The sequence below is a fragment of the Neolamprologus brichardi genome, chromosome 9 (genome assembly GCF_056152115.1).
Source record: "Neolamprologus brichardi isolate AB-2024 chromosome 9, ASM5615211v1, whole genome shotgun sequence".
Classification (NCBI taxonomy): domain Eukaryota; kingdom Metazoa; phylum Chordata; class Actinopteri; order Cichliformes; family Cichlidae; genus Neolamprologus; species Neolamprologus brichardi.
Genome location: NC_142112.1, coordinates 5477261 through 5501069, shown reverse-complemented (window position 1 = coordinate 5501069; position 23809 = coordinate 5477261). Strand labels below are relative to the sequence as shown.

Here is a 23809-nt window from a genome sequence, read left to right as displayed (position 1 = left end):
GAATGTAAGCGAATCAGTAAACACTCCTACTTAAGTACAGAATGTCTGTACTTTCACCAACTCTGCAAATAGCCAGCTGAAACATTATACCTCGAGAGAATCAGGCTCATCTTGAAAACTTCAGCATTCTTTAAAAAAATCAAACACAAACTTAAAATAAGTTTTCTGTGGATAAATTGGCCTTAATGAATATGCCCCCAGCTACCAGCTGCTTCCCTATTCCATTTTGTTTTCCCCTCCTTTTTCTCATTTATCTTACATTAGTTTATCAAATAGTAAAAAAAAAGATATCGGTCCAATAACTCCTGCATATCAATGTCAGGATTTTCCACAAATCCCCTAACAGCATGTAAAATAAAAATGTCTAAAATAAACATTCAAACATTATTTGATTAAAACAAATCAGTGAGACATTTTTGGTCTTTCTGTGATGAAACATTTCAGTTCATTTTCCATGCATCCACCATCTGTTCCAACTGTAGTGCTCTTATCTAAACAGCACTAGACACATTTTCCAGATGTGGGCTGTTAGCTTTTGTTCTCCTGCCTCCTTTGACTTAATGTCACTATCTGTGTTCATGTGTGGCTGATGAGTCACACACCTGCTTAATGCAGATTACTGGGCTTTGTCTTGTTAGTGGCCTCATTTTTCTGCCCTCGTCAACTTTTATTAAAACCACACCAAGTGTGTTTTGTTTTTTGTCTCAAATGAGCCCGAGGTAACAGCTAACCTGAAACAGAGCCTCTTTCATTTATAATATTAAAAAAAATATTGTTTTAGTTATATATTGTAAAACTTCTCACCTTCTCATAGAGCATTCATCAGCTTTGTAAAGTCATATGGTTAATCTGCCTTTCTCCAAATTTAGCCACAACAGAAAATGTCCATATTTAAGACTTTGTCTTTTGTCATCTCTGGTTTAAAATTTGGAAAACTAATTCTGTGTTGGCAGCAAACTCAAGACAGCTGAGATAGCTCCACGGGGTTCCCTCCGTCGAGGTGACATGACAGGAGGGTTTTCCCTCTGCATATAAATATATTTGACATCAACCTGCACAGGTTGAGATTTAGTTTTCCTGTCATCAGGGATTTCATACAATAAAATCTAAACATTTTTAGATTAACCTTTTAACTTAACTTGCATTGACTGTAAAAAAAATAAATATGGCTTTGATTCTAAAGTAATGAAGTCCTGGAACTGCGACGCAATTTGCATCTCTGCTATGATTGGAACAAGCAAAAGATTAAAAGTGGGAGTAGAGCTGTGGAGCTGAACACATTACAAAACAGAAAAGGAAAAAAACCCTAAATATACTGGAGTCTTACCACTGATTTTATCTATAACTACTGAGTTTCAGACCCTTACCCTGACTAATTTTAGCCGTAAAACCAAATGCCAGAACAAAACGGAGCCTATCCCAGCTGTCTTAGGATAAGAGGCAGGGTAAACCCTGGACAGCTCGGTTTATTATGTCTTCATTTTCTACAATTACTTTTCATGTAATGAAATGTGTTATATAAATACAACTGTCATTGACGTTGTTATCTGTAAATTGTATACCCTTAACAGGCACGTGCAGAGGGGGGGCTGGAGGGGCTTGAGCACCCGACCCTTTCCTGATGGGTGCCCAAAGTGCCCTTTTGTTGAGGCAACTTTAAAAAAAAAAAATTAATTTCTTTTATTTATGTGTGTGGGCGTGCGGAGTATTTAACTATTAATCACAGTTTTGCTAAATAAAAGGATCTGGCTTGCATCAGTCACATGATCACATTTAACCAATGATCGCCCTTGACGGCAGAACGCGCTGGTTACGAGCCGGGAACGAGCTCACAAAGAGCACGCGCATTTTTTGTGGTCTGGAGCTGTAGGAGAAACACAAATTAACTCAGAGACACAGACTGATGCGACAAAACCAGTAAGTAGGTGTACAGCGTACACTGTATAGCACACCATTATACAAAAAAAACAAAACAAAAAAAACAAAAAACAAAAACCAGGGCAGGGATAGCTCAGTAGGTAGCGTGGTGGCCCCATTATCGGAAGGTCGGGGGTTCGGCTCCACTGAACGGCTACCCTGAGGTACCCCTGAGCAAGGTACCGTCCCTACACACTGCTCCCCGGGCGCTGGATTGGTGGCTGCCCACTGCTTCACTGGGTGAATGGGTTAAATGCAGGAGGAGCAATTTCCCTATGGGGACTAACACATACACATTATTATTATACACAGGAGTATTAGCTTATTACGTACACGTTGGTAAGCTGTCTTGTGGCAACTGACGAACTGAAACAAACGAGCGTGCTGTGTGTGCAACAGCGCGACAAACATTACCTGTCCTTTTATTAACTGCACAAGTAGTGCTGGTCATAGCTGCTAGCTTACTGGGTAAGGCTGTCATGGGTCTGTAGCTCTGTCACTGTTTTAGGGAACATATTTAGTTTTAAAGTAAGTTTCCGGGTTTTCCTGCCTTTCTGGAGGGATTATATTTCACTAAAAAACGATCTAATATGCATGTCCACATAATTATGCATTATTATAATATTTTAAAAAACACACGCTGTATTTTAAAGAACATACATTAAGAAGCAGATTATATTAGATTTATATTTTAAATAAGACAAAATTTGGATTTTACAGCAGTAAAATTATTGTATCTCTACAGTTTAAAATGTAATAAGCTTTGCTCCTGCACAGAGTGGATAGTGAAACAAATGGAATCATCATAAATACATTATTTCATATTTATTACTTCCCCCTCCTCATTGCTTTATTATTGTAGCTCTAGTAATAAATAATAATGTAAGGATTCTGGATCAGCACCATGATGCCCATAGTATATACAGTATTCTGAAGAAGGTCTAAAATGTCACTGTGTGTGCGTGCATGTGTTTGTTTTATGTATATGGATTTTTTTAAATTATTACTCATGATATAACATTGTCCAGACATGTCTGGTAAGGACATGAGGAGGAAACAGTAGGAGCTGTGTGAGGCTACTAAAGGCAGGGCTATAACATTTGTCTGTCATCATTTTATTATAGATTAAGTGCAAGAGTTGTTAGGTGTGGATAATTATATTATAGTTTATAATTATAATTATAATTATATTACAGTTTATTGCAATAGCAAGTTGTGCCTTGTTCTCAGATAGACAGCAAGTGGAGAGTGATATATGAAATGATGGAAGGAAGAAGAGAAGCAAAGAGTGATTCACAGGCAGAGCCTAAATTATTTCTCACAGTTTTTTGTTGCCTTATGGTTCCAAGCGCTGTCACCAATCTTTGCATTTTGTTATTATCTCATGACACTTGTTTAATCAGCTACCATCTCTCCTATGGACTTTTTACTGTCTACAGTCTCAGATCAGCACAGCCCTCCAGCACTATCAGCAGCAGGAGCAGCAGGAACCCCTCAACAGCAACATTGTACCCATCAGGTAAAACATCGGCTACGTTTGCTTTGCCTTGTCGCCACCTCACAACAGTGATATAGTATGATGCGATTCCATATTGGATTCTTGATGAATGTGTGTTGTTGTTATTCAGCCTGGTTCAATGTGCCCCTTTTTAACTTTGAGCACCCGCCCCTTTAAACATCTCTGCACGGCCCTGACCCTTAATGAACCTGCTTTGTACTATCCCCTTTTACAAATATTTACAAATTACTAATCATTCTAGTTTGATCCATACAAAATTGAAATTTGAAAAATTAAAAAAAAAATAGAAACATTGAAAAGTCAAAGAACAACTGAAGTTTCTCCTTTTCAGTCTAATATGGGCCATCTTCTGGTTTCCATCAAATACTGTCAATAACTGCTCAAGAAAATGTCAACAATCACGGTTTGATGTAACTCAACTGTGTTACCATAGCACAGGCTTTAAATTCCTGATTTTAACTAGATGTTATTGGTGGAGCGTTACCAGTAAAGCACTTAAACCAGCATTATCATTATGTCATTATTTTGCCAAGGTCACCAATTTCATATACAAATTCAACACATGCAGGATATCGTAATCTAACATCCGTTAGCAATTAACAATCAACAGCAATTAGCCCAATCAGTTACAAGACTGTTTCGGTTAAATGTCCTAAACAAAAGAAAAAGGAAACTCAAAAAAGGGAAACTAAATTATAAAGATAAGTAAGCTTGTTTTTTTATTTTTTATTTTACAAGGTCAACAAGACGCATGGCTTACATGTCCTGCGATTACATTGCTGTTGGTAATTTTGGAACTGTGAAATTACTTATTTCATGAGACCTTGTTACCATTTGCAGACCAAGGATTGGTAACACTTATTTTCTGGACTGTATATGAATAAAGAAAAGAAAGATGGTGAAGTAGGCAGTGCATTTGTACATGTTAATCTCTTAAATTAAATTACGGTGTGTAGCATAATTTGCCATGCAAATGTATCCCTAGAAAGAAGTCAATTAACTTTGTAAACCTGAAAACCTAAGGTTAACTTTCCCTTCATAGACCGCAGACCGTAGAAGCCAGTGGCTTACCTGCTCAAGCTAATGTAACCTCATCACTGCAGAAAAACTCAAAAATAATTAATCTAATTAAGTACTTGGATTTGAGCTGCAATTGTAAATTGGTGGCACCATGGTTGTCCGTGATGACAATAATTAGCTGATGTAGTTGATGTCCCAGGGGCATTACATAAATGTTGGTCTCATGACTGTTACTATCCAATCAATGAAGGGAACACGGTTTGTTCTACATATGTGTGAAAAGGACTTCTTCTTCTTCTTCTTAACTTTTACAACACTGGTCCACTAGTGACAAAAGAAACACTATTTCAATAAAGAAGGTTTGAATCAAATCACTGAATTAAAAATATCATGAACATCATTCTGTTGGTGGTAATATTAAAGTCAATAATGTATAGATAAAGCTGTACTGAAAGTGTAGCTCTGATTTAAGCTTTTCTTTAAAATTTTCTTCATTTAAGGAAAAAATATACAGAATTTGAGCATAATAAACAGACAGTGAATTGACTCAAACACTGGCAAGAAAGTTATCCTCTTATAAAGCAGTGGTGGGAGTATGTATATTTTTGCACATGCACAGAAGAAATCCAGTTTTCAGTATTAATCCGACAGCTACAAGGACAATAACCACAGGATGTCCTTAATGATGTAAAGGAAAACACCAGGCAAAGTAGAATGAGTACAGCTGGGGTACTGCTTTCAGATAGTTGGTGTTCTATACATACATACTAGAAAAATTGTAGAAAATCAGTTCAGGTCCTTACTATGCCGATTGCAGATTTTTGACCCTTTTCAGTCTGGCTTTCAAAAGCAGCACTCTACGGAGACCGCTCTCTTAAGGGTCTATAATGATCTACTAATGGCATCTGATGCAGGAAATTGTTCCGTGATCATTTTGCTAGATCTTCGCGCAGCCTTCGATACCATCGACCACAAAATCCTACTCAACAGGCTGAAGGTTCTGGCTGGTGTATCTGGCACCGTCTTAGACTGGTTTTCTTCCTACTTATCAGACAGGACCTTTTCTGTTAGGACTGATAGGTTCTCCTCTAACACTGCTGCCCTAACCTGCGGGGTTCCACAGGGTTCAGTTTTGGGTCCATTATTTTTTTCTTTTTATATGCTTCCCTTAGCGGCATTATTCAGTCTTTTAATGACCTGTCTTATCATTTCTATGCCGATGACATTCAGCTGTATATGTCCTTTAAGCCTCATCAGCTGGATAGGCTGTCCACCCTAGTCCAGGCTTTAACTCAAATCTCTGATTGGCTTTCTAACAATTACCTTATTTGAAACATGAACAAGACAGAGACCATGATCATAGCTCCTCCTGATCTATATTCTAAAATCAGTCAGGTTCTTGCCCCTTTCTGTTCTTCTGCTAAGCCAAATATTCGAGATCTTGGAGTAATATTTGACTCTTCTTTGAGCCTTGACTCACACGTAAAATCTCTGTCTCGTTCCTGTTTCTTTCATTTAAGGAATATTTCTAAACTGCGACATATGGCCTCCTCATCTGAACTGCAAAAAAATGTCCATGCATTTGTGTCATCGCGTTTAGATTATTGTAATTCCCTGTTTACTAGCTTGGATAAATCATCTCTTTCTCGCCTCCAAGCTATACAAAACGCAGCAGCCCGACTACTAACTCACATCACTCCTATTTTATGTTCTTTACATTGGCTCCCAATAGATTTTAGAATTCGTTTTAAAATTATTGTTTTAACGTACAGAGCACTAAATGGCCAAGCCCCAGATTATTTATCCAAGGTTCTCACAAAATACACTACTACTCGCCGTCTCCGCTCACAGTGTTTGTTGGTTGCTCCCAGAACATGTCTGAAGACGAAAGGGGGCACCAAGGCTGTGGAACAGTCTACCTCTACAACAACTACGTTTGGTTGACTCTGTGGAATCCTTTAAAAAACAGTTAAAAACTTTACTGTTTAAACAAGCTTTCTGTTGACTAATGCTTTTTACATTTTTATATTTTTAATTTACATTTCAATTCAATTCAATTCAATTCAATTTTATTTATATAGCGCCAAATCACAACAAATGTCGCCTCAAGGCGCTTCATAGGTACAGAGAAAAGCCCAACAATCATATGACCCCCTATGAGCAAGCACTTTGGCGACAGTGGGAAGGAAAAACTCCCTTTTAACAGGAAGAAACCTCCGGCAGAACCAGGCTCAGGGAGGGGCGGCCATCTGCTGCGACCGGTTGGGGTGAGAGAAGGAAGACAGGATAAAAGACATGCTGTGGAAGAGAGACAGAGATTAATAACAGATATGATTCAATACAGAGAGGTCTATTAACACATAGTGAGTGAGAAAGGTGACTGGAAAGGAAAAACTCAATGCATCATGGGAATCCCCCGGCAGCCTACATCTATTGCAGCATAACTAAGGGAGGATTCAGGGTCACCTGGTCCAGCCCTAACTATATGCTTTAGCAAAAAGGAAAGTTTGAAGCCTAATCTTAAAAGTAGAGATAGTGTCTGTCTCCCGAATCCAAACTGGAAGCTGGTTCCACAGAAGAGGGGCCTGAAAACTGAAGGCTCTCCCTCCCATTCTACTTTTAAATACTCTAGGAACAACAAGTAGGCCTGCAGAGTGGGAGCGAAGTGCTCTAATAGGGTGATATGGTACTACAAGGTCATTAAGATAAGATGGGGCCTGATTATTTAAGACCTTGTATGTGAGGAGCAGGATTTTGAATTCAATTCTGGATTTAACAGGAAGCCAATGAAGGGAAGCCAAAACAGGAGAAATATGCTCTCTCTTTCTAGTCCCTGTCAGTACTCTTGCTGCAGCATTTTGGATTAGCTGAAGGCTTTTCAGTGAGTTTTTTGGACATCCTGATAATAATGAATTGCAGTAGTCCAGCCTGGAAGTAATAAATGCATGAACTAGTTTTTCAGCATCACTCTGAGACAGGATATTTCTAATTTTAGAGATGTTGCGCAAATGGAAGAACGCAGTCTTACATATTTGTTTAATATGTGCGTTGAAGGACATATCCTGGTCAAAAATGACTCCAAGGTTCCTCACAGTGTTACTGGAGGCCAAGGTAATGCCATCCAGAGTAAGAATCTGGTTAGATACCATATTTCTAAGCTTTTCAGCGCCGAGTACAATGACCTCAGTTTTATCTGAGTTAAGAAGCAGAAAGTTAGTGGCCATCCAAGTCTTTATGTCTTTAAGACATTCCTGCAGTTTAACTAATTGGTGTGTGTTATCTGGCTTTATGGACAGATAGAGCTGGGTGTCATCTGCATAGCAGTGAAAATGTATGCTATGTCTTCTAATGATGCTGCCTAGGGGAAGCATGTATAATGTAAACAGAATTGGTCCTAGCACTGAACCCTGTGGAACTCCATAATTAACCTCAGTGTGTGAAGAGGACTCTCCATTTACATGCACAAATTGGAGTCTATTAGATAGATATGATACAAACCACTGCAGTGCAATACCTGTAATACCTACAGCATGTTCTAATCGCTCTAACAGGATATTATGGTCAACAGTATCGAATGCTGCACTAAGGTCAAGAAGGACAAGCACAGAGATGAGTCCACTGTCAGAGGCCATAAGAAGATCATTTGTAACCTTCACTAAAGCTGTTTCTGTGCTGTGATGAACTCTGAAACCTGACTGAAACTCTTCAAATAAACCATTCCTCTGCAGATGATCTGTTAGCTGTTTGACAACTACTCTTTCAAGGATTTTTGATATGAAAGGAAGGTTGGAGATTGGCCTATAATTAGCTAAGACTGCTGGGTCTAGAGATGGCTTTTTGAGTAAAGGTTTAACTGCAGCCACCTTGAAGGCCTGTGGTACATAGCCGATTATTAGAGATAGGTTGATCATATATAAGATCGAAGAATTAATCAATGGCAGGACTTCTTTGAGCAGTTTTGTAGGAATGGGGTCTAAAAGACACGTTGATGGTTTGGAGGAAGTAATTATTGAAGTTAACTCAGAAAGATCGATTGGAGAAAAAGAGTCTAACTTAACATCAATGGAACTAAGAGTAGCTGTTGATAATATTACATCTGTGGGATGATTATTGGTAATTTTTTCTCTAATGATAAAAATTTTATTTGTGAAGAAGTTCATGAAGTCATCACTAGTTAACGTTAAAGGGATGGTTGGCTCAAAAGAGCTCTGACTTTTTGTCAGCCTGGCTACAGTGCTGAAGAGAAACCTGGGGTTGTTCTTATTTTCTTCAATCAGTGATGAGTAGTAAGCTGTTCTGGCTTTGCGGAGGGCTTTCTTATAAAGCAACAAACTATTTCTCCAGGCTAAATGATGATCCTCTAAATTTGTGACACGCCATTTCCTCTCCAGATTACGAGTCATCTGCTTTAGGGTACGTGTTTGAGAATTATACCACGGGGTCAGGTACTTCTGATTAGAGACCTTAGTTTTCACTGGAGCTACAGTATCCAGAGTCGTACGTAGTGAGGAGGTGAAATTATTAACAAGATAATCGACCTCTGTTGGGGTAGCGTTCAGATAGCTGCTCTGCTCTGTGTTGGTACAGGGCATTGACGATGATAACAGTGGCTGGATTATATTCTTAAACTTAGTTACAGCGCTTTCAGAAAGACATCTACTTTGATAAAGTCCACTCTCCACTGCTGCGTAATCAATTATTGTAAATGTAAATGTTATCAAGAAATTATCAGACAGGAGAGGGTTTTCAGGAAACACTGTTAAATGTTCAGTTTCTATGCCATATGTTAAAACAAGATCTAGAGTGTGATTAAAGTGGTGGGTGGGTTCTTTTACATTTTGAGAGAAACCAATTGAGTCTAACAACAGATTAAATGCCATGTTGAGGCTGTCATTTTTAGCATCAACATGGATGTTAAAATCACCCACAATAATTATTTTATCTGAGCTCAGAACTAAATTAGATATAAAGTCTGAGAAATCAGACAGAAACTCTGTGTAAGGCCCAGGTGGACGATAGATGATAACAAGTAAGACTGGTTTCTGAGTTTCACAGCTGGGGTGGACAATGTTAAGCATCAGGCTTTCAAATGAATTAAAAGTCTGTCTTGGTCTTTCATTAATTAATAGACTGGTGTGAAAAATTGCTGCCACACCGCCCCCTCGACCTGTGCTTCGAGATTACTGGTAGTTAGAATGACTCGGGGGTGTTGATTCATTTAAACTAACATAATCATCCTGCTGCAACCAGGTTTCTGTAAGGCAGAGTAAATCAATTTGTTGATCAATTATTAAGTCATGTACTAACAGAGACTTGGAGGAGAGAGACCTAATATTTAATAATCCACATTTCACTGTTTTACTCTTTGGTTCAGATGTGGATACTGTATTGTTCTTTCTTTGTAAATGTTTAAGTTGTTTGTTGCTGGTTTTTAGTTTGTTTTTTGTCTTTTTGGAAGCAGACACAGTCTCTATGGAGATGGGTACATTTAAACTCTATATTGTGTATATCGTGCATTTTGCTATTTATCGTTTATTTTAATCTCTGTGTGCAGCGCTTTGTGACTACCTGTCTAAGAAAAGCACTTAATAAATAAATTTTACTTACTTACATTTTTCCCATTTATTATTCCTGAAACATACATTCACATTCTGTTGTCTGTTGTTTTGTTCAGGGAAATAACTTATTTTAATGTGAATGTGTCTGCTCTTGTCATGGTCCAGGTGAGTGCCGGTATTGGTGGTGGTGGGTTTTGATTATCGATTTATCGATTAAAATCGATCCTGGCTTGGATAATGTGATATCGATTCATTAAAATCCTGAATTGATTTTTAAATATACATTTATTTTGCCCGAAACGCCAGAATCTCAGGTTAAACCTCACAAAATTCCAACAACCACCAAACAGCTAAAACAGTAAATGAGAGCAGGAACACGGATTCTGCACAAAGACGGATAGCGCGGACCGACGCATCAGAATCAGTAATCTGTCGTCTTTCTCACGCCGTCAGGCTGAAAGCATAATGTTTTTTGAAAGCAGCTCACTGGGTCCACTCTTTACGTTTACATATTTTTGCGCTAGATTCTGAAGCTGCAGGTTTTATCTCTCTCCAAACAATGTCGACTGAACCAGCAGCAAAAGAAGATCCAAACTTCACATAAACATCGTCCTCAATTCCCTCTTACTTTTGCTGTTTTGCTTCCACCACGATAAAATCACACTTCATGCACAGCTCTCTCTCTCTCAGGAATAGTCTCCCATCCAAAAATCTCTGTTTTCTGCATTATTTGCTTGCTTATTATGCACCTGTCTATTGTTGTTTACAGCGCTGCCGGCCGCTGCTTTTTGTTTGTTTGTTTTTTGCAAAACTCTCAGCTGTGTCTCTAATAAAACCTCTGTAACTTTGCTCTGCTTCACTTCAGCAGCATCAGCTAATGTTCATATGTTGATTAATGGTTTTCTTTCGTTTTTGTTCTACTGCACAATATTTTTAAGATTATCTGCTATAAAAACCCAGGCCAGGAAAATGTTTTTCTGTGTTTTACCCTCAGTTACTCTGACACAAAGGCATCTGCTGTGATGCTTCCACCTCTGATAAAGTTTCACAAGCGTCAGCTGTCTTTTTATAGATATAAAAATATGGATATGTACTGATAAGTGTTAATATTTCTTACTGTCTGAGGCAAAATTTCCCCGATTCAAATCGAATTGAATCGTGGATCGAATCGATTCGGGACCTTGTGAATCAGAATCGAATCGATGCTAAAAATCAGTGACGATATCCAGCCCTACTTCCACCTCCAGGAGGAGTCACCATATTCCACTGTGCTGTCCACACCTGTTGGCAATCAAGCTGTCGGTATTTAAGTCCAGCGCTCTCAACTACTCTTCGCCAGATCTTCAGCTAACCTCTGTAGGCTGCCATAGCTCTCGTGAATTTTAGCATAGTGAATTATTTCTACTCACCTCAGCTTCACAGCTACGGCTCTTGTTCCACTTCACTCACCTGCCTGCCTCCCTGCCTCGACTATTGGATTACGTGGATCACCTCCATCTGGATTTACATTCACTCACCCCGACCACCTACCCCTCCATGCCGTTACGCCACCTTCGACAAGTAAGATATTGAACTGGAACCCCTTCTGAACCTGTCTCCTCTCATTACAGTGACTCTAAGTCTCCCTGTCCGACCCATCAGTCTATCTGCCTCTTTGCCCTCATGTCACAAAGTTTATAGTTTCACTGCTTCACAGTATTTAGTTGTGCTTCAAGTTACTTTATTGCTCATCGTTACATTTTAGCTCACAGTACATGTTTGACTTTTCAAGTGTTGTTCCACAGCTTGTAAATAAAGTTTTGTTGTCATATTTATCAGTGCCTCTGTCTATCTCTGCTATTGGGTTCATTCACCTGGTTTGGCCTCTCGGCTCTGACAACTGTATGATGAATTACTCTAATTAATTAATTTATCGGCACCTGGACTTTAATAGCTCATATGTACTTCAGCAAGGTTTCTGTTTGAAAACTCATGTACAGTCACAAGATTTGAAAGATGTTTAGAGATGATTTTTAAGAATAATCAATCTCAATTTTGTAAGTTTGTACTGCAAGATCACTTAAAAAAACCTTGCAACAACACTTGAGGTATAGATATGTTAGTATAGCTAACAAATTATTTGGTTTTGAGACTTTACGATGTAATACTTAAATGATGGAGCTGCTTCTTATTCTCCCTCCGGTTATCAAGCCTCCTGTGTGTATACTGATGTGGAGATGGATGTGCTCTAAATATTGAAGGGGACGTGTCGCTGCTTAACCACTGCTATGATTGTTTAAAGTGCTAAACCCATAACCTAGCTATGCCTAAAATCGTAAAAGGCCGCACTTGTAGCATATAACAAGCCAGATGTACCGTGGCTGAAGCTCTACAAAATCTACAAAATATTGATAAAAACTTATAAAAATGGAGGCAACTTTGCCTATGGTACAATGTACACAATGAATGAAAAGATCTTTACTGCAGATACTATGGCTCTGCAGATTTTTTTTCTTTTATTTTAACCTATGTCGCCTCACCTTGAGGCTGGCAAATCAGTTTTGGTGAACTCTCACAAGCAGTTATACGGTTTCTGTTGTGCCTGTCACTGTTCCCTGTTTGTTTTCTTACCTGGTTCTTCCTGACCTTGTACTTTCTCCTCACATTCCCCTCTTTCCTCCTCTCTCCCTCTTTGGACTGACAATCATTACAACAAATAGATTGTATTCAATTAGATGAAAAAAATACAATAATATGAAAAAAAATATTATTAAGATCACTAATAAAAAAAGTCCTCTCTCTGTGTACTTTCAACCAAAAGGCAAATAACCAAACCACATGAACATCTAATAAAAGATATAAATATTGAAACACTGATCCAACATTATCCTTTATTGATGGATCATTTGTTCTTACACTTTTACCTGAATGTTGTTCCTGGGTTTAATATCTGCACATATGACAAAATAACCAACTTCTCTCATTCCATTTCAAACAGGACAGTGGTAACAACCGCAGGCTGCAGACAATTTAAAGTTTTAGATTTTAAATAGGCTGTATAAATTTCAATGGGAGCAACAGGACGGTCAAATATCGGTGATTTTACTACAGAGCAGGACTGATTGTAGGGCAGCAAACATCGTCGGAAAACACGTTTTCAACACAGCAGGTTACCTGGTGTAATGTTTTTCAGCTAAAAGGAAACATGGTCTGACTCCTACCAACTATATAAAGAGTAACTGAAGGTTAAATGTAGCTAATATGTCCTGTTTTAAGCCAGCCACCCACACCTCCGCTCTGCTGCGTCTCAGCCACCATCGCTCTGGCAGCAACGTCGCCAGAGCCAGAGTAGGGGAGAGGCAAGCTGGAACAAACCATTTTGGGAGGGGGGGTATCTATACTTCTGTTGTTAAAATTTTACGTATCAACCAAGTACTGAATGCTTTTTATATTTTCAGTAGTGTGTCACACAAACAGCAAATATTATCAAAAAAAGTAAGAAATTTTGGGGGTGCTTTGATTCATTCAGCACCCCCAAAAATGGGCTAAAATCGCCCCTGTTGTGAGCTATCAAGTCTTAACATCTGTTAGTTCAGATTTCTTTTGTGATTTTATGTTGTTAGGATCTGACATTTAGTAATCTCTCTCCCACAGCATGCCTTTTTCCTGTCTTCCTCCCCTCCTGCACCTCCCTGATCCTGATTCTGCCAAAGTTTTCTTCCTGTTAAAAGGGAGTTTTTCCTTCCCACTGTCACCAAACTGCTTGCTCATAGGGGGTCATTTGATTGTTGATGTTTTCTCTCCTTTATATTGTAATGTAAAGACCAGACAATAAAGCATCTTGTTGAACTAATGTTGAGATTTGGTGCTATATAAATAAAATTAAAGTGTTGACAATTTTGATTCCTTCTCTTCTTTTATCACTAGGTCTGGATAATGCTGGCGTCCTTTGTTTACCTCTTAATTAGTTAGTTTTTATTTAGCATCATTTTACATTTTTCAGTGTTTTATTTAACTGCTGTTTGTTTGTTTATCTCCTGTTTTATTTGATCGTTTTCTCTTGCCTCTTTGAGTTTTGCTTCCTCACTCTCTCCGTCTGATTGTCACTAGTGGTAATTATATGTAACAATGTTTTATTTCACTTGTGTCTAATCTTTAATCAGCTGTGTATCTATAATGTTCCTCTTTGTTGAACCATCTCTGCATGTTCCCTTGTATTTTTTTCCAGAGAGATTACATTGTCTTGTTAATAAGTCCTATTTTCTCCTAACCCTTTAATACTACCCTTATATGAGTCATGAGATATTTGGAGCTTAAGCCCTGAGTCACTATACATCTTCCTGATGGACCGTGACAAATCCTCAGAATATTTTACCTCATGATAATACATCTGAAGGTGAACGTGTTTTGTAACTGAATACAGATCTGCATTGCCTGAACCTGCTTTATCATGTAGCAAGATAGCTGCTCTTGCATGGAGTCAGGACATGCAGCTGCAACATGAAGGCAGATGGCAGCATTTAGATAGGGAAAATGAAGGAATCTCAATTGATGTCAAACCACCACAGACTCGTGTGAGACAATGTTCTTCACAGAAACCGCTCAAAGGAAATTCATTCAGTTGAAAAAACACTTAAAAGATGCATTAGCGCTGCAGTATCTGGCTGTATGTACAGATACGAGTGTTGTTTGGAAGTGAGCAGCAGATTCGGGAATCCCTCCTGCTGAGGGTTTAATAGGCAAAATTTGGAAGAGACTGGCAACATCCAGTCCTCCCCAATCTGACAAATTGCAGGCCTTTTCTGCTGTCTCAAAATTTCAAATGAAATGCCTGGCAACTGTTCAGATGTTTTTAAATGCCTCTAGCTTGGCAGTCCACTATTTCATCTCGCTGATCTGCTGAAAAACATGTTTGGAGACAGAAGCAGATAGACAAAGACAGAAGAAACACTTGGAGTGTCTAATAGTAGTCCAGTCTAGAGTTCAGCCTCGCTGTCCTCACTGGAGCTCAGTACATGTTGTATTCCTGACATGCACGCACTACCCATCCACAGCAGGATGTGTCATCTTCAAAATAATGTAGATGTACAGTGGGGCAAAAAAGTATTTAGTCAGCCACCGATTGTGCAAGTTCCCCCACTTAAAATGATGACAGAGGTCAGTAATTTGCACCAGAGGTACACTTCAACTGTGAGAGACAGAATGTGAAAAAAAATCCATGAATTCACATGGTAGGATTTGTAAAGAATTTATTCGTAAATCAGGGTAGAAAATAAGTATTTGGTCACCTCAAACAAGGAAAATCCCTGGCTCTCACAGACCTGTAACGTCTTCTGTAAGAAGCTTTTCTGTCCCCCACTCGTTACCTGTATGAATGGCACCTGTTTGACCTCATCATCTGTATAAAAGACACCTGTCCTCAGACTCCAAACTCCGCCATGGCCAAGACCAAAGAGCTTTCGAAGGACACCAGGAAAAGAATTGTAGACCTGCACCAGACTGGGAAGAGTGAATCTACAATAGGCAAGCAGCTTGGTGTGAAAAAATCAACTGTGGGAGCAATCATCAGAAAATGGAAGACATACAAGACCACTGATAATCTCCCTCGATCTGGGGCTCCACGCAAGATCTCATCCCATGGGGTCTAAATGATCATGAGAACGGTGAGCAAAGATCCCAGAACCACACGGGGGGACCTGGTGAATGACCTGCAGAGAGCTGGGACCAAAGTAACAAAGGTCACCATCAGTAACACACTACAACGGCAGGGAATCAAATCCCGCAGTACCAGACGTGTTCCGCTGCTGAAGCCAGTGCGTGTCCAGGCCCGTCTGAAGTTTGCCAGAGAGCACATGGATGATACAGCAGAGGATTGGGAGAATGTCATGTGGTCAGATGAAACCAAAGTAGAACTTTTTGGTATAAACTCAACTCGTCGTGTTTGGAGGAAGAAGAATACTGAGTTGCATCCCAAGAACACCATACCTACTGTGAAGCATGGGGGTGGAAACATCATGCTATGGGGCTGTTTTTCTGCCAAGGGGACAGGACGACTGATCCGTGTTAAGGACAGAATGAATGGGGCCAAGTATCATGAGATTTTGAGCCAAAACCTCCTTCCATCAGTGAGAACTTTGAAGATGAAACGAGGCTGGGTCTTCCAACATGACAATGATCCAAAACACACCGCCCGGGCAACAAAGGAGTGGCTCCGTAAGAAGCATTTGAAAGTCCTGGAGTGGCCTAGCCAGTCTCCAGACCTCAACCCCATAGAAAATCTGTGGCGGGAGTTGAAAGTCCGTGTTGCTCGGCGACAACCCCAAAACATCACTGCTCTTGAGAAGATCTGCATGGAGGAATGGGCCAAAATACCAGCTACTGTGTGTGCAAACCTGGTAAAGACCTATAGTAAACGTTTGACCTCTGTTATTGCCAACAAAGGTTATGTTACAAAGTATTGAGTTGTATTTTTGTTATTGACCAAATACTTATTTTCCACCCTGATTTACGAATAAATTCTTTACAAATCCTACCATGTGAATTCATGGATTTTTTTTTCACATTCTGTCTCTCACAGTTGAAGTGTACTTCTGGTGCAAATTACTGACCTCTGTCATCATTTTAAGTGGGGGAACTTGCACAATCGGTGGCTGACTAAATACTTTTTTGCCCCACTGTATGATGAATGGATCTCTTAATCCTTTTCTCAGTTATTAAATGATGACATATACATGTATGCTCATTGGCTTCATTTTGATGACTCAAGCATTGTGACATAATGCGCCCATGGTAGTACTAAGTTAACATTAAATAGCTATGACTTGCATACTGTGAGGCAGGTCAGGGAGCATAAATAATCCAAAAAGACTCAGCCCATTGATGCCGCAACATGCTTTTGTGTGTGTGCGTGTGTGTGTGTGCATCCTACATGCCTGCAGCTGATTCGTAGAGTCCTGCAGTTAATTCAGGCCTTCAAAACACAGACAAGCGATGGGAGGCAATGAAGATTAATAACAGTACAAAAAAACAGAACGATTAAGTATTTCACCAATGTAAGCTGCACATAAATGACAGACTGACTAATTAAAAGTTCCATATTTACAGTGCTGTAAAATGTTTTGCCCCCTTCCTTACTTATTTTTAATTGTGGGAAGGTAATTGTCACATTTACATGCTTCAGAGCAAAAATATTTTTAATTTTAGACAGAGATAATTTAAGTAAATACACCATAAAGCTTTTAGATTCAACTTTTTATCAGTCAGCAGAATATTTTCCCAAAAGTCAAGGCTACAATAAAAATGTTTAACAAATGTAAAACGAACCTTTGTGTTTATTTTAGCCAGCTGTGTTTTTTGCCCTGGACCTCTTCCTTAGATGGCACGTTTGCACAGTGTCATTCTTATTTTATTAGGCCTGCAGTTCTTGCTTCTTTTGTGACTTCTTTTGAGTCACTAATGCACTCTTGGAGTAATTTTGGTGGGCCGGCCACTCTTGCTAAGGTTCACTACTGTTTTTCCATTTGTGGATAATGGCTCTCACCATTGTTTCTGGCGTTCAAGGGCATTACAAATGGCTTAATTACATCCAAGATGATGAATGTCAATGACTTTGTTTCTCCTCTTTGAGTTTGTCTACATCGTGGCATCAAGAATTGTTTTTTCAAATCTTTTAGCTTATTTTACTTTGCCAGGTTCCATTTAAGTGATTTCTGATTCAACAGGTGTCGCAGTAATCGCGAGGTGGTGTTGCTAGCAGGTGGGGTAACCTTTTTGGGTGGCTGTAGATCAGGCGGTAGAGCAGGCCATCTATTAATTGGAAGGTTGGCGGTTTGATCCCCCATCTGCTCCAGTCTGCATGCCAAATATCCTTGGGCAAGATACTAACCCCATGTTGCTCTCTGATGTATGAATGTTAGCTAGAAAGCACTTACATTGAAAGAGAAAAGAAAAAAGTGGGTGTGTGGATGGGTGAATGAGACAAGTTGTGTAAAGCGCTTTCAGTGCTCAGAAAGAGTAGAAAAGCACCATATGAGTGCTTTTTTCTCCTTAATCTCCTTAATCTAATAATACCCATGGACTTAAATGCAACAATAACATAAGGTGTTCACAGTTAATCCCCTGTGATGTAAATGCAATCTGTATGTAATGTGCATTGTAATATGTCACAAAGGTTAATGTAGTTACTTAGAGCAACAAAACTATTATGTGAATCATAAAGTATAATTTCCTGGTGTGAAAATGTTCAGAGCTCAAATTTTCTAAAGAGCCGTAAAGGTAGCATATGACTCTACCGGGGTATGTGACTACATAGTGACTTGCTCATGTGCTGTAGTGGAGACGGCGTGGTATCACCAGGACGGGCTGACAATCGGATTCAGTTTGGGACTGATGAGCAGCGACCTACAAACCTCCGAACTGTAAGTCAGACTTTTGTGTGCTTACCAGGGAGAAGAGGGGTTTCGCCACCACACAGTGTGAGCAACAAATGGGCCTGCAATGAGTGTGAGTGTGTGGGGCCCAGGTGTGGGTGTAGTGTATTTAGTAGTATATTTCTTATCAGGGGCGATTCTAGAATCAGAGCTTTGGGGGTGCTGAGCACCCAGAGAGCTGCCCATCCAGGCAAGATGAACTTTACTCGTCACGATGAGTGTTCTTCCCTGTCTCTGTCAGTCCCTGCATCCTTAAATGTCTCCAGTTGTCCCGAGTTCCCTGTGACTGTCTCCTTGGTGCATTTAAACCCCTGTTCCTCCCTGTCCTCATCATCTGTTGTCTTCGTCTCCATTATCAGTCATCATAATTTTACCATCTCTGTGCAAGTCTGCAAATTTCTTTATTAAATCATAAGATTCTTAAATTCATCAAGTCTCTCTGTGCCTGGGTCCTCACCACAAAACATGACATCACTGTTTTGTGCATTTTAACACAATTTAATCCCACATTTGTGAAAGAAAAGCAAAACACTTTTTTGAAAAGTCTGTAACAAAACCATCATATCTGATCAAGGTTACTTAAATGCTGCAAAAGAAGAATGGATTGGAATAAAAAATACATATCCTAACCTTAATTACTGGGAGAATAATGAATGATGCTCATAGTGAGTAAAAAGTAAACTGAGTGCATTTTTTGGACAGAGATTCACTTTTAAAGTGTATGCATAATACAATACAGATACATAAAAATACAATCCAAAAATAGAAGAGTCCTTGAAATGTAGAAATGTACAAAATACTATTAAAAATTTTGAAAAATGGAGACACCTTGGCCTATGGTACAATGTATACAATGTATAAAAAGATGTTTACTGCAGATACTACTATGGTTCTGCAGATTTTTTATTTTCTTTTAACCTATGTCGCCTCACCTTGAGGTTGGCAAATCTGTCTATCACATTTTGGTGGTCAAGTCTCTCAAGCATCTCTTTCTCAACTGACATCACAGCCAGGTGCTGGAGTCTGCTTTGACCCGTGGTCCTTCTCAGCCAGGTATGGAGCTGACTCAAGACACTAAAAGACCTCTCACAGCTACAGCTGCTAACTGGGTTTGTTAGGGCAACCTGAATAACAGTTTTCAGTCTGGGGAAGATCTGATTATCCAGAAGATTGCACAATGTTAACATATCTGGAATGGCACCAGCCTCACTCTTGAGCTTCAAAAAGGTTTTGGCAACCGTGACTTCCTCTGACTGAAGTTCAACATGGTAATGCAGTGCCACGGCTGACAACCCAGTTTGTTTAGCAGATTCTGAATAGCAGCTTTAATATAGGGAGGACACAACTTCCAGATTGCATGAGTAAAATTAGTTGTGTTTTTTTTCTTTGTCAGTTTAACAGTTTCTGTTGTGCCTGTCACTGTTCCCTGCCTGTTTTCTTACCTGGTTCTTCCTGACCTTGTACTTTCTCCTCATGTTCCCCTCTTTCCTCTCTCCCTCTTTGGACTGACAATCATACACAAATAGATTGTATTCAATTAGATTAAAAATTAAGATCACTAACAAAAAGTCCTCTCTCAGTGTACTTTCAACCAAAAGGCAAATAACCAAACCACATAAAAGATATAAATATTGAAACACTGATCCAACATTATCCTTTATTGATGGATTTATTTATTGATGCTTCAGAACCCCAAAAAATGGGCTAAAATCGTCCATGTTTCTTATTATTTATTATTTCGGATGGGGTGTCAGTGAGTTAGCCACCAAGAAGTGATAACCTGATTTTGCATTACTTAATATAATTTCAAAGGGTATTCTTTGATTCAAAAAGTACATTCCATTTGCTGAAGTAATTGTGATGTCATTTGAATTAAAAAGCATGTTTTTGTACATTGTTTATCCTACTCTTATGTTTAATAAATGTCCAGTATGATTGCAAATGCAAATGATGCAGTTTGATTTTTATGTTACTGAGGTTTTGGCTCATTTGTCTCCTCTCGGCCTGATACTTCTGACAATGCAATATGACATGTTCTATAGTTTCCTCTCCCCCACAGTAATCACATTTCCCTGTATTATGTTTCGCTATCATTAATAATGTAGTGTTCAAACCAGTATGTCCAAATCTCATTCTTGATATGACCACCTCTTCTCTCTTACTCCGTCCTGTGGTTCTCATCCCTCTTACCCTCCTTTGAATTTTATACAGCCATCGTCCCTTCCTTTCCTCCTCCCACTGTTTTTGCCATCTTTTCCTCATTTCTTGCCTTACAATACTCTTTTGCTGTGTCCGAATTCAGGGGAAGGCTGCTCAAAAGGACACTACCTACCTACGTCACGTAGGTAAGGTCCTTCGACGGACAGGTAGTCAGGAAGTGAGCGGCTGTGGACAGCCCCCTTTTTTCTTCATAGAAACTTTATTGAACAAACAATGAGTATACAACATAACAGATGGGCTGTGGACAGCCTTTGAGCCTTCAAGTCCAAGTCTGCCCTTACTTCCGTGCTTTTCCGGTCGCTAGCGCCCCAGCGCGAAATCTTTAAAATGTCGCTCTGTTTTTTTAAAAATTCTCGAGTAGCCAAAAAAACCTTATCATCGTTGCTGTCATATTTTGTATGGGATCAGAACGATGCCACCATGAAATGAAACCGAAAAAAAATATTGTAACTGAAATAAATGTACTGAAAAATCTTGTTTCGAAACTGAAAAAAAAAATTGATAGTGAAAAACAATTAATTGCAACTGTAATTTTTTTGTTTTTCCTTACATTTTTTTTCAGCTTCAATCCATTTTTTGGTTTCAATCCATTTTTCGGTTTCAATCTGCTGGCACTGTTTTGGCGTCCGGGGGCGCGCTGGGGGGGGAGGGATTCTGACCCGCATGTATTTGCATATATTATAATGCTGACCAATGACTGGAGAAAACACGGATGACGTGGCTGCGGTCACGGATAAACTTGCATGTGTCTGTTCAGGAATGGCAGATGCTGAGAGGTCTAGCATTTACATTACTGACTGATTCAAAGTGACAGCCTGAGGTGTTCTTCAGTAAATTGGACTACCGGACAGGAGGACCTGAGGCCCCACCGCACTATTTTCGGTAATTTAAATGTGTTTGTAAACTAATCCGTAACTTAGGTCCTTAGCTAGCTAGCTAGGTAGCTAGCTAGGTAGCTAGCTAGCTAGGTAGCTAGCTAGGTAGCTAGCTAGCTAGCTAGGTAGCTAGCTAGGTAGCTAGCTAGCTAGCTAGGTAGCTAGCTAGGTAGCTAGCTAGGTAGCTACGATGAACACTCGGCTGTAGGGGAAACTTGTTTTGTAAAGTTTGTTTAGCTAACCCGTGCAGGTGAATTAATTTACCCTCACTAAAGAAATCAAGAGCTGCTCAGTGACTAGCTAACCACGGTTACTGTACTTTTATTATGAGTATTACACTGAATGAACCAATCTATGAACCAAGAGTTATGGTGTGCTATGCAAGTCATCGCCAGTAGGGGGCACCATGCCCAGTTATGTGTGTGTGTAACTTCTGTGTTATCTAAATAAAGAAAAAGTCAACATGTAAACAAGCTACCGTGCGTATCAATCTGACTCGGTGTAAGCCCTGTTAGTGTACTGACACCACAGAGGGAACATAACAGGCTGGACTCTGCTTCTGCTCCTGTGCAGAGCTGATTATTAAATATGTGCAAACAGCAGCGTGTTTTCTGTCGCTTGCCACATGTGGAAGGACATTAAAACCAATTTTTAAAAAGCTGGCACTTCAGTAACCCCTCATTAGTCAATAGCTACGGATTAAATAGCAAAGCCTGATATTTATGTACTGAAAGCAACTACTTCCGCTTGGCAGCTTGAGTTAAAATATTTAATTTTTCCTTTGATTATTTTTTAGCACTAACTCTGTATATATTTTTACTGAGTTTGTTGTAAATATTCAGGTTAAAAAACTGTCCGAATTATTGTTAATGAGTTATGTTCACAAAGTCACATGTGCAGTACTCTGTATAGCTTGCATCCTTTAAGAAGCATTAATATTTCTTGTTCAATACTGAGCTGATAACACCTCCATATGTTGTGACCAGGATGCAGCAGCAGACTGAACCAGGACTGAAACCTGCTCCATCATCTCATTTTTGCAGATGTCCATTTATAAAGCATCAACAACTCAAAGGTAAACATGATATTGGAAAATGTGTTAGTTTAAAGGGCCTTTAAAAAAATAAATAAAAAATAAACTGCTCATATGTCAGCTGTTGGCTTCAGATCCCGAATGTGTGAGGACAGAGAAGGATCAGCTTTATTTCAGATTTGAGAGATAAACTTTATGTTTCAGTTTGTGATGATTCTGTTCTGTTTGTGATTATAGGAGCCGTCCTCAGATTCAGACCTCAGCACCACCCAGTGACAGCAGACAAATCATCCTATATCAATCTTTGTAGTAACTCCAAAATTAAGTGATGAAAACAGTACAAAGGTTAAAGTACCACATGTGCTGTCGGTGAAAGCTGCAGCTGTTTTATTGATAAATTTAAAGACAAAAAGTCAAAAGGATTAATCACCCCTGTAACTGTGTCACTATACATCAGCATTAACAGTACCTCAGTTTGGCGTTTCAGAAAACTGCTGATCTCAGACTTGCACAACTTCTGTTTTAAACACTGAATGTACTCAGCTACATGAAGGGCACATGATGTTTTCTCTGACACAATTAAATAAAACCTGATTAAAGTCAAAGGTTGTTACTTGTATTTGAACTAAAAACTTGTGATCTGGAATTCTTTCACTGTTTTTTGTCAATAGTGTGTTATTTATCATAAATTAATTCAGAGTCCTTCATACCAGAGTAACCAGAGAGCACAACATATATTTAACTTTCTACAGGACTTATATTATGTAAAAGTCCAGACCCTCTGAGGATTATCTGAGTACTTCTAACATTACACAAAGCAACGGTCTCCATCAGTGTTCATGAAATGCTGGGTTTATCCTTCTTGTGGGGGAGCTGCTGGTGAAGATCACGAGCCCTGCTTGATCCCGGCGATGAGTTTCAGTCTTCCTGGTGTTTCTGAAATGATGCCTCTCACTGTGGGTCAACAGAACATCTGGCACAGGACAGCTGTAATGAAATAAAGGGAAGAAGTTTTGAAAAAAATCTTGGAAATGCCCTATATGTGAGAAGCAGATTTTGTATTTACTTTTGCCAATCAAGATAACTAAAAGTATAATTTTCACCATACAATTACTAACCTTGTCATCTCCTGCACTGTTTTGGGCTCTGGGCTTGTCCTCCCAGCGCTCATGAGACTGCTTTGCTGCACTGTGGTATGAGGTGCTAACCTGTTGACAGTGTTGGGAAGGTTAATTTTAAAATGTATTCCACCAAAGATT

At 39.2% G+C, this 23809-nt stretch overlaps 1 long non-coding RNA gene across 1 annotated transcript; it reads left to right on the top strand.

Annotated features, from left to right (window-relative positions):
* Positions 1-21427: 21427 nt before the first annotated feature.
* LOC148101141 (uncharacterized) lies at positions 21428-23146 on the top strand. Its single transcript, XR_015719532.1, has 3 exons — positions 21428-21524; positions 22504-22592; positions 22788-23146. It is a non-coding gene; the product is annotated as an uncharacterized LOC148101141 (long non-coding RNA).
* Positions 23147-23809: the final 663 nt, after the last annotated feature.